Source organism: Zingiber officinale, chromosome 1A (genome assembly GCF_018446385.1).
Source record: "Zingiber officinale cultivar Zhangliang chromosome 1A, Zo_v1.1, whole genome shotgun sequence".
NCBI classification, from domain to species: Eukaryota; Viridiplantae; Streptophyta; class Magnoliopsida; order Zingiberales; family Zingiberaceae; genus Zingiber; species Zingiber officinale.
In genome coordinates this window covers 97,278,341-97,290,008 of record NC_055987.1, presented here as the reverse complement: position 1 = coordinate 97,290,008, position 11,668 = coordinate 97,278,341, and the positions used below count along the sequence as shown (strand labels likewise).

At 36.1% G+C, this 11,668-nt stretch overlaps 1 pseudogene; it reads left to right on the top strand.

Annotated features, from left to right (window-relative positions):
- Positions 1–605: 605 nt before the first annotated feature.
- LOC122007267 lies at positions 606–2,660 on the top strand (annotated as a pseudogene).
- Positions 2,661–11,668: the final 9,008 nt, after the last annotated feature.

Genomic DNA, 11,668 nt, shown 5'->3' with positions numbered 1-11,668 from the left:
GCACAACACAGCTTGCCTTGTGTTTTACTGAGGACGTAGAGGGTAGCAACGTAGGCTGCTTGACCCATGGAGGACGAGGTGACAGAGTTGCATTCCATCCCCCCGACGCCGCCATAGGCGCAGATCTGGAGAGAGGGCGGTATGTGGTTGTTGTACTCTTCCTTTGCTATAGTATGATCCTAGGCCTCCAGTCGATCGCAGCAGAGAGGCCTCTTGGGTCATCAACGGCGCAGGCAGGAAGTAATCACAGCGATCGCATGGAAGACGACAAGCCTCCTCTCCTCGGTCGCCTTGTGAATTCTCTCCCCAAGAATGGCTCTAACTCGCACGCTTGGTCAGTATGAAACCCTTTCCCTTCTTCTCTCAACCAAATCATGTTCTTTTTTCCTTTTTTTTTCCTATTTTTCTGCTTTGGTTTAAGATTGGAAGTTTGCAAATTTGGGGTGGCAAGAACTAGAGCTAGGGTGGAGGATCGTGCTCGGATCCACAATCACTTTCATAGGATCCACTCTCGGGAGCGTCGGGGGAGTGGGGGGAGGCGGCATCTTTGTGCCCATGTTTACTGGATTTTTTTTTCTTCTGTAAAAAGGTTTTCTTAGTTATAACTTACAAGTCTGGTAGCATCATCACAAGCGCTCTTAAAAAACACAAAATGTCGTGCTTTGGATGTTGCGAAGAGAATGATAATAATCGAACTGCTGCCAGTGGTGGTCCTTATGTTGCAAGCCATTCAGCTGGTAAGGATACCTAAAATGGCCACTAGATTTTTTTTATTCCAAATTAAGACTTCTTCCATTTCAACTGGATGACTAAATCTATTTTAGAGGTATCATTAGCAATTTTTCAGTTCTAATGAATATGGATGCATATTTTGTAGGAAATGATGGAGCCTATCTTTCTGCCAATACTCCTTCTAAGGGTGCCCAAACTGTTAAGCCGCAACCTATTACAGTCCCAGCTATTCCGTTTGACGAGATAAGGGAGATCACAAAAAATTTTGGTGATGAAGCTTTGATTTGGGAGGGTTCATTTGGTAGAGTGTATTTTGTGTCCTAAAGAATGAGAGAAGCACAGCTGTAAAAAAATTAGATTCAAGCAAGCAGCCAGACCAAGAATTTTTGGCACAGGTTTTAGTCATACTTAGTTTAACCTTATTAGTTGGGGTGTCATGCTCATATGAACAATTTTACAGGTTTCCATGGTGTCACGGCTGAAGCATGAGAATGTCGTGGAGTTGGTTAGTTACGGTGTTGAAGGAAATCTCCGTCTGTTAGCATATGAGTTTGCTACAATGGGGTCTGTCCATGACATTCTTCATGGTATGAACTTTTCTTAGGCAAACTTATCCATTATTGCAACCATGTTATTACAATGGCACATTGATTAAAATCAAGTATTAGAAAACATATACAAACAATATATGATTGGTCACTTGACTGCATAGTTTATATAAAGGACACAGACATATGTGGACATATATGCCACCAAAATATTTAAACCACTCAACTGCATAGTTTATATAAGGAACACAGATACATGTGGGCATCTATGGCGTCAAAATTTTAAAGTTAATTATGTTGATGAGAGTATGTGTTAGTGTGTATGAAAATATTTAAGCGTACATCTGTTACAAAACATATCCTACGATAAAACCTAAGTAATCCGTTTAAAATAAATTTTCACATTTACCACCCTTATGTCATTTTAATCAAGCTAAGTAAACTAGAAATTTTCACATCTATCACGTAGCACACTAAAAATCAACATACTGTCTCAGGCAGTTTAAGATTCCCCTTTTCCATTAAGGAGAGCCTCATCCTTTGCCTTTGTCAATTGTCATTTGACAACTTGTATTTTTTACAATGGATCTTATGCAATACTATTTTGCCACATGATAATATCCATAACAATGTTTAATACAAACTGAACCTAAGTTCATCAATTAAACAGAGGGAACCATGTGCTGTTCTTTCCTTTGTATGCTTATTGAACAGGTAAATGTTCGGCTTAAGTTAATGTCAGGGATTGAAGATAAGTGGCTAAGTTGCTTTTTCATGGGAGCAGGACTGCTGGCTTTTGTCTATATTTCTCACCAACATGTACAACCTGTGAAGTACAAAGAAATGTGCGCATTAAAAAATTTAGTAGAATTATTCAAGGAACACAGAAAACTATAATTAATTAAATGTTATTCTAAAATTGTTTTCTAATCTCCTAGTACAACCAATTGTGTGTGGCTCATCTCATGATCATTCCAACTGTTGGAAGATGTTTATCATTTATATGTCACATTAAATCCTTCTTTCTCCCTGTGATAGATAGTAAAACATCTATATGGTCAGATAGTCCAAAATCATTTATGTTTATTTTACTCCTGAACTAAATGATAAAATAAATTCACAGAGCGAAGCAATAGATGAGATTTTATCATCATTATGTTGATGCTCTATACTATGATTTCATGTATCAATCTTGCCTAGAGAGTTCTAAAGTGACAATGGATTCAGAAGATTAGCACTTCAAGTAATTTATTTAAAAGTAGCAAACAGTGATGTCTATAATTATGCACAGGACGAAAAGGAGTTAAAGGAGAACAACCAGGACCAGTGTTGTCATGGCTCCAAAGAGTTAAAATTGCTGTCGGAACAGCAAAAGGATTGGAATACCTGCATGAGAAAGCCCAACCTCATATCATTCATCGTGGTATAAAGTCAAGTAATGTTTTACTCTTTGATGATGATGTTGCAAAAATAGCTGATTTTGATCTATCAAATCAATCTCCTGATAGTTGATTTTAATTATTGTTCCTATTTTCCTGTGTTTGTAAGAATTCTATTGTAATGCTTATTCCTATTTTTCTGCATTTGGATCCTCTGTATGAGTATGTTTTCCTTCGTAAATCAGTAGTCTTAACTCTTATCAGTTCACTTTTATTAATCTCTTGTTAATTCTTTGGTACTCTTTCATATTATCCCATTTTCTGAGAAGACAATAAGAGTTTTGGTTTGTAGAAGAATAGGACACATTGCTAGCAGATTGTTCTAATACAAGTTGAATTTCTGAGGTTATCTGTTTAAATAAAAATCTTCTCTTCCTATTTCATTTTGTTCTTTTAAAAATTTATTATGTCAATATAAGTAGAATCTTTTTGAGTTTCTGAGTTTATCTATTTAAATAAAAATCTTCTCTTCCTATTAGCTAATTATGTTGCTTGCTAGTGATTATGCTTATCTACTATTTGCTTTACTCTCACATGCGAGAGTCAGTTCTTTTCTTACATGTTTGTTTATATTAGATATTTAAGTTTATTTATTTATAACAAGTACTCTCTTTTTTCCTGTGTTTAGGAAAGTGAAAGTGAGGATGATGGTCTTGACATGGGTGATGATGATGATGTTGAGGAACCTGAAAATGAACCAGAGGCTGTTAGGAAAGAACCAACCATTGAGAAACCTACTCCTGTTTCAGCACCACCCAAAGATGCTGAAAGGAAACTATCAAAGAAGGAGCTTAAGAAAAAGGAAATGGCAGAGTTGGATGCACTTCTACATGAAATGGGCATTGCAAATAAAGATAGTAATACTGCATAAAATGAGACAGCTGGTAATGTCTTCTTTCACATAATTAGTTTATTTTTGATAGATAGTAAATTTTAATTCACTTGAGTTGCTTCATACATATGAAGTGATTGTTTAATGTGTGTTGAATTTGTTTATCCTTGTTATGTAGACAAGAAGCAACTGGAGCAAAGTAGTGAAGGGGAGAAGAAAGAAAGTGTTGGTGCTCCTTCAGAGAACAGAATCTTAAAGAAGAAGAAATCCAAGAAAGAAAAATCATCAAAGGAACAGGAGGAGCATTATCAGAATCAGGAGAAAGGAGACATTGAAGCTGAAGTGGTAGATGCATCTGCAGTTGACGTAAAGGAAAGGATAAAGAAGGTGGCCTCCATGAGGTAGAAGAAATCAAGCAAAGAGATGGATGCCGAACAGTTGAATAAAAGGGCTTCTTACTTAAGTAGTAGGCTAATTGGTACCTCAACTAGTCAATTGTTGGATACGAACTTGATGTGTATAATATTTGTGTTGGTTACATGGATATTGACTTGTCTGTATAATATCAGTTTTTCACTGTTTCAGAAATCGAATGTGTGTCGTTAAACAATACTGATATTACATCGATTTTCCACTGCTGCAAAACCGGTGTCATTAACTAATATTACATCGGTCGTATACCGCTGTCAAAAATGGTGTTATTAACATATAATATTACATCAATTTTACACCCGATGTCGTTAAGTGCTACTACACTGGTTTTAACCCGATGTCTAAAATGGCAGACCTTTTACATCGTCTTCATAGACATCGGTCGAAAATGTAATAGACACCGGTGGAACACCGATGTCTATGAGGGTTTTTGTTGTAGTGATTGGTTATTTGGAAGAATAAGTTGGAGTGGGTTAATAAATATGAAATATCCTACTTACCCTAGAATTATTTTTGAATTTTTAAGTTCTATAACAGTTGATAATATGCAAGGTGGGGGAAAACTAAAATTTTGATTACTTAATGAAGATTATGAATGGGCGTTAAGTGATTTTAATATTTGTTATGAATTGCCAAAGGATGGTGTGTGTGTGATTTTATCTAAATTTGAGAATTCATGTTTTTGGCAACAAATTTCTGAACAATCACCTTTTAACCCTCACAATTCTAGAGCTCCTCATATTATTAATCTCATTTTTAGATATGTTTATTTAGTTATGAAAAATACTATATTTGGGAGAGAGGATAAAGAGGGGTTAGTAAGACTTGTGGACTTGTATTGTCTGTGGGCAATGGTTGAAAATGTTGAAATTAATTCTGGTTATTTCTATCTTAAGCATTTGGTTAAATTGGAAAAATCAGATTCTACTATACTTATTGTTTTAGGAGGATTGTTAACTCAAATAGCTTTGGTGTTTGGTTGTGATTTAAGTGAATTAGAAATGATTGATAATTCTTGTAGATTAGACTTGAATTCATGTTTAACAACAAAGATGATAAGACGTGAAGAACATGGATATAGTCTTCTTATTAAGAACAATTTCCCTTTAAGATTGCCCAATCATGATCTCACTACTATTCATAATAAGGAAAATTGGCGGTTAAAATTAGCAAGTCAACAATCTAAATTGCTGTCAAATCATTTTTCAAGAAATGTTCCTTTGACTAGTCATGATATTCATGGTTTTAATTTCAAAGAACTTCATTCTGTTTTGGACAATATTCATAATGATTTGGATTCGACTAGCAATTTTATTGCAAGTAAAGAACACATGGAAGAGGAACAATTTTAAAAATAGCAAGAATGTTTTAAAAGTGAGAGTGAATTGTGTGAAAAGATTTCTAGAATTATGAATTCTTATAAGGCTCAAATGGAATTTAATGAAGATTTTAGAGGCTTTATGAAATTTTTGCAGGATGATATAGACAAATTGCTTGAATATCATAAGTTTTTTAGAGATGAAGTAAGATGGTTTATTAATGTCTTTCCTTTTCCTTTTCCACTTCCTGAATTTCCTGATTTACCACCTCCTCCACCATATTGATTTCATCAGGACAATGAAAAGTTTAAGTCTAGGGGGGGGGGGGGGGGGTTTGAACATCTGAATTTTTTTTTTTCATTTTCTGTTTTTGTTCTACAGTTTTTTTTTTTTTTTTGCATTTGTTTGGATTGTATTGATAGTCACTTGACTGTCTTTTGAAAAACCTTGTGGCATACATCTTGAGAACATCAAACTTCACTTTTATGCCTTCATGTCCTTTTAGTAAAAATGTTAGCACGTTTATTATCTTGATTCATGATGCTGTAAATGATGCTAGTAGTATGCTTAGTGTATTTCTTTTCTCTATCTAGGGTAGCATGAAATAAGCTAAGTATCATATGGAGATAATTTGGAGATATTGCTTGACCTTAAGGATCTTCCTTTCACCATACTTAAGCTTGGATAGTTGATATCATTGAAATAATCATGATTCATCTTGTTTATTTAGTACTTGGTTTTCACGGTGATTTCTCAAACTTCATTTTGGTTACTGGATGATCCTCAAATCATGTAAGCTCATTTGGAAAAATAAAAAATATCCCAACATTTGTGCTAAAAGTACATTTGTAAATAAGTTTTGCACAATGCAAATACTTATATATATATATATATATATATATATATAAAGGTGAATAAGGGATATAAAAAATAGTTGTCGTGAGTGGAATCTAGTAAGTCACCCCTTTGAGACCGAGTTAGGTTACTGGGGAAATGACTACTTAGCTTCTCTTGAGATTGAACACGCCTTTGAGACCTTGGGTTGATTGAGAGATATGAACCAAGTGTGTGGCAGGTAAGTGCCTATCACCGGTTACGTGCCTATCACTGGAAACATTAGGAACTCATCTGGATGACGACTTGACTAGGACATAGATTGAAGCTTGAAAAGTTTGGGGCACTTTTTGCACTGTGCACAAAAGACTTATGCTTGAGCTATACTTGACTTGTTTCCATGATCTTGCTTGTTAATGAAACTTTTTGATAGAGTTAGGAAAGTACATTAGGGATTATGAATGCATTGTAGATCATATGAATTAAGATTGTGGCATTTTTGCTTGAGGACAAGCAAAAGTTTAAGTCTGGGGGTGTGATATGCGTAGATTGTATACACTTGTTTAGCATGTTTTGACGCACATTCACATATTTTGTGCATTCTTTATCTATGCATTTTTGTACTTCCATCTTTACTTACAACATATTTACTCTTTTTGTTCGAAAATCTACTTTTGTGCATTTTCTATACGCAGGAGTCGATTTTGGAGAAGAATTGATGTTCAAGGTGTAATCTACAATTGAACGAAGGAGGAAGGCACCATCCCTGTGTGCCACATGGACCTATCATGGGGAGTTGCCCAGGCCGTGTGGTGATCCTTACCCCTCTAGCACTAGCAGAATGAAGGAGTGTCCAGGCCATGTGAGAATCACACGACCGTACAAGCCTTCCAAAGCCAAAGAAATGCATGGTCGTGTGTATCACACGGTCGTGCAACATTTCCAAAAGCCAAGGAAGTCCAGGTTGTGTCCTAGACACGGCCGTGTAGGAGTTCCAGAGCCAGAGCAAGAGTAGGTCGTGTAGATCTACACGACCGTGCAAGGGGGCAGTGGCAGAGCATGCCACGACCGTGTGAGCATCACATGGCCATGTCACCTGGGCAGTGAAGGGGATGGACCAGGCCGTGTGAGCTTTACACGATCGTCTCTCGAGGTCGTGTGGCACCCAAATCCCAACTCTATATAAGGGTTTCTTCCTCATTTGAAAGGGGGAATTTTCCCTTTTGGGAGAAATCATGATTTAGGGTGTTCCTCCACCTTCTTGGAGGTATTTTCCGACGATCTAAGGGCGGATCTTCAACGAATCGACTCCGGGGAATGAGGAATGGATCCGAAGATGGTTCTTCATTGTAGATAAGCTTTTCTTCTTTTATCTTTTTGGATTTGAGATCAAGATGCTTGTATTCATCTTGTCTTTGGATTTCTTTTCTTGTTCTATGGATTAGATCTCTATGTTCTAGGATGGAGGGAGTATTTGTAATGTGAATTTGATGTAAATTCTTATGGATTTGTCAATTTCCTATTTCTATGATTTTGTCCTGTTTGTATCTATTTAATCTGGTATTGATTGTTGTGATTGGGCTTAATTACCATACTTGATTGAATGTTTGGGTATCTTGTGGATCTTGTAGAGGTGATTCCTCACTCGATTATCCGAGGGACGTTCGTAACAGACAAGCCCGTGTAAAGACGATTGAGGGATGATCTTGAGGGTGAAATAAGGGCATTCAAGGGGGTAGGATAGATTGGATGCATTAATCTTTCATATCTTGATGAGGTTGAGAAGTAATGAATTTCTATGTTGATTTTCCAAGGGACACACGTACAGGCAAGCCCGTGTAAGGACAACATAGGAATCATTCCTAATTGATCACATTTAGGTATAGATTTCAGTCTTAGGCCATTTGTCTATTGCAAGAGAGAACCGACAACCTTCTACAAATGATGGATAATTGAGGAATACGATTTGGTAGATCACCTACATTGAATAACATTACAAAGAAACTGAAACTTCTAGAACAACCCTTTTATCATAGCCCTTATTCTTGTTTCTATTCTTTTATCTCTATTCTTTACTTTTCATAGTTGCACTAGTTTTCATAAATCAATTGATTAGTTGTTTAGCTAATTCGTGTTGAGATATTTTTAGTGCTTATACCAGTCCCTGTGGATATGTTATCTTTCTTTATTACTGACGATGTATCCGTACAAAATCCACAAACAAAACCAACATGAAAATACAAGAGACAAGACATAATGAGAAGAATGCGATCTCGAATATAATGCGGGACTGGTAGCCAGGACTTTTGAGTGACATAACACATCCTGCTAACCTGGAAACAAAAGTAAAAGTAAAGGGTAGTATGTACAAAATACTTAGTAGGTATAAGATAGATAGTGCATCATACTAAATATAAGGAGATTAAAGAATGCATTCTCAGGTGAAGTACTTACTATAGAAGTAAGAGAGTTAATATAAGCAACCACTAACGAGGCATAAAAAACTATATAACCATCTACTAACATGCTCATCCAAGTAAGATCAATAACATGGGAGTACATACTGTATATCCAAACCTACGCGAACTAACGCATAACCAACAAGAATATAACAGAAATAAGTCATCATACATGGGAGTAAAATCTCTACCACAAGAAACATAAATGACCAAGACATCTAGCTAGGAACTATGGAAGAAACACTTTACCACGAATGATCTCCTGGATAATCTAAAATGTTAAGGTCCCTGTCTGCTGGAGAAATGCTCTACCATGAATGGTCTCGTGGGCAGACATGTAGTAGCTATCTAGCTATGGACTCTGGGAGAAATACTCTACCATGGATAGATCCCGTGGGTAGTCCAGATATATAAGTGACCACTATCTACTGGAGAAACACTTTACCACAGATGGTTCTGTGGGCAAACAGGGTAAGGTAACTATCTAGCTATATGCATCACTATCACTGATGACTCTCTCAACCACAAATGGGAGACACTAGTCAACAGGAAATACTAACAGTCGCTGATGACTCTCTCAACAACGAATGAGAGACATTGGTCAATAGGATATACAAATGGTGGTTGATGACTCTCTCAACTACAAATGAGAGACAATGGTCAACAGGATATACCAATGGTCGCTAATGACTCTCTCAACCACGAATGGGAGACAATGCTCGACAGGATACCTCGATGAAATGATACGTAAGAGGGTCTAACCTCACTAGCATATAGGCATGAGCCTAATTAACAACCAAAGATTTAGTAGGATACTTGACATCCTACACTACAGTATAATCTTACTAATATATATGCATAAGCCCACATAACAAATCAAGATTTAGTAGAATACTCGATATCCTATACTATGGTATAATCACCCTAACCATAAGCATAACTCAAATCATCAATTAGGGGTCAAGCATGTAACGCCCGCCCTCCCTGCTATCAACAAGGGACGGGGCTACGATACTCTTCGTACGTATTACAGCGGAAGACTTAAAATTATTTTTCTTAACTTAATTAAAACCGAACTACACTAACATGGTTTCATAACATGATAACAAAATAAATAAAAACTTAACATCAAGTCACCCATATTGTATTACATTTCACAAAACCAAAGCATAGTTCTTAAAGGTTTTAAAGCAGGTTCTTGATTAGTTGCCTAGCCACCGCCACACACATCTTCGTTGCCCCTCCTGCTGCTCCTTTAACTCATCCAACTTTTTCCTTTATCTGTGGTACAAGGAAAGTAAGCTATGAGCACTCATGGCTCAGTAAGTTCCTTTCCTACTCACTAAAACCAACAATCAGCACATAATCAAATAATGTCTCAACTTAACATGATCTCAACTAGTCATGGCATAACATATCATACTCTTTAAGCATATCATGCAACATAACAAACATTATAACTAGTCATGGCATATCATCTCTTAAAGCATAGCATGAAGCATAACATAATCATATCATGGCATATCATCTCTTAAAACATAGCATGAAACATAACATAATCTAATCATGGCATATCATCTCTTAAAACATAGCATGAATCATAACATAATCATATCATGGCATACCTTAAATCATAGCCTCAACACAACATAATCATAGATTATATGCATCATGATTTTAAAAACATGTATCCGAAAAACATGTGTATGTCTCATGATCTTTTAAAACCATTTTCTTCTTACATATATATACTTGAACATAATATCAACATATTTAGGGCCCCGGCTTGTACCATACATACATAACATAGATGTGCGCATCCTAAGTATATCCAAGGTAGCAAGTCTTGAATCATACTAGGAACTAGGTCAAGATCACAAAGCATGGCCTAGGGGCGTATTTGAAGAGTCCATCCCTTATTAGCCTAGATCACAAAGCAAGGCTTGGCCTAGATCACAAAGCAAGGCCTAGGGGTGTACTAAGGAGCCCATCCCTTATTAGCCTAGATCACAAAGCAAGGCTTAGCCTAGATCACAAAGCAAGGCCTAGGGACTGATTAGGAGTCCACCCTTGGTACAAGTCTTACAAAGTAAAATAGCATGTATAAAAATGCATCATTTAGTCACATAGCATAGCATAAAAGTATGCATCACTTAGGCATACATTATGTCATAAAAGTATGCATCACTTAGGCATACATCATATCATAAAAAAAAAGTATAAATCACAAGCATACATGGTTAAGCATAAGGGTATATCATGTGATTATACTATCATAAGAAACATGGTAACACAATTAACTTGGGTTCTAAGATTCCTAAACCCTTGGGTTTCTATCATGGTCGAACCCCCTTAGGTCTCAATTTAGGTAAAAACAACCTCCAAGCATGTGAACCCTAAATCATCATCACATAAATTTCATAGAAAGCATTATAAGCATGATTAACTTGGTTTCTAAGTTCTCCAAGTTCTTAAACTCATGTGGCCGAACCTATCAGTATATAAACAAGGTCCCAAATGTCATGAAAGCATGGAAACCTTAAACCATATTTATAGCATTTTTTTCCAAATAGCATAGTAAGCATCTTGAGCTAGTTTCTAAGTCCTTCAAGCCCTTAACGTATGTCTTGGTCAATCTTTTAACAAGTATTCATTAGGGCTAAAAACAAACATATAAGCATGTGAACTTGAACTAACATCATGTATAAATTCATAACAAGGCATCATATACTAGGTATGGCCGAAACTTACCCTAGCCTCATTTAGGTCACTAAACAACATATAGTATGAGAACTTTGGTTTTCTACTTATCATATTTCATGTAGAGTGACATAAGCATATTTAATTTTTGTTCTAGGGTTTCTAGGGCATTTATCCCTTCATGGCCGAAACACACAATGATCCATTTAGGTCATGGAAAAATTATACAAATATGTGACACAATCAACACATTATCATATTTTCATAAGAAGCACTTTTAACACATTTGGTTTTATTTCTAAGGCCTCTAGGTCTTTTAAAACCCTACTTGGCCGAAACTCACAGAATATAAACTTGCTTCAAATAGCCTAAA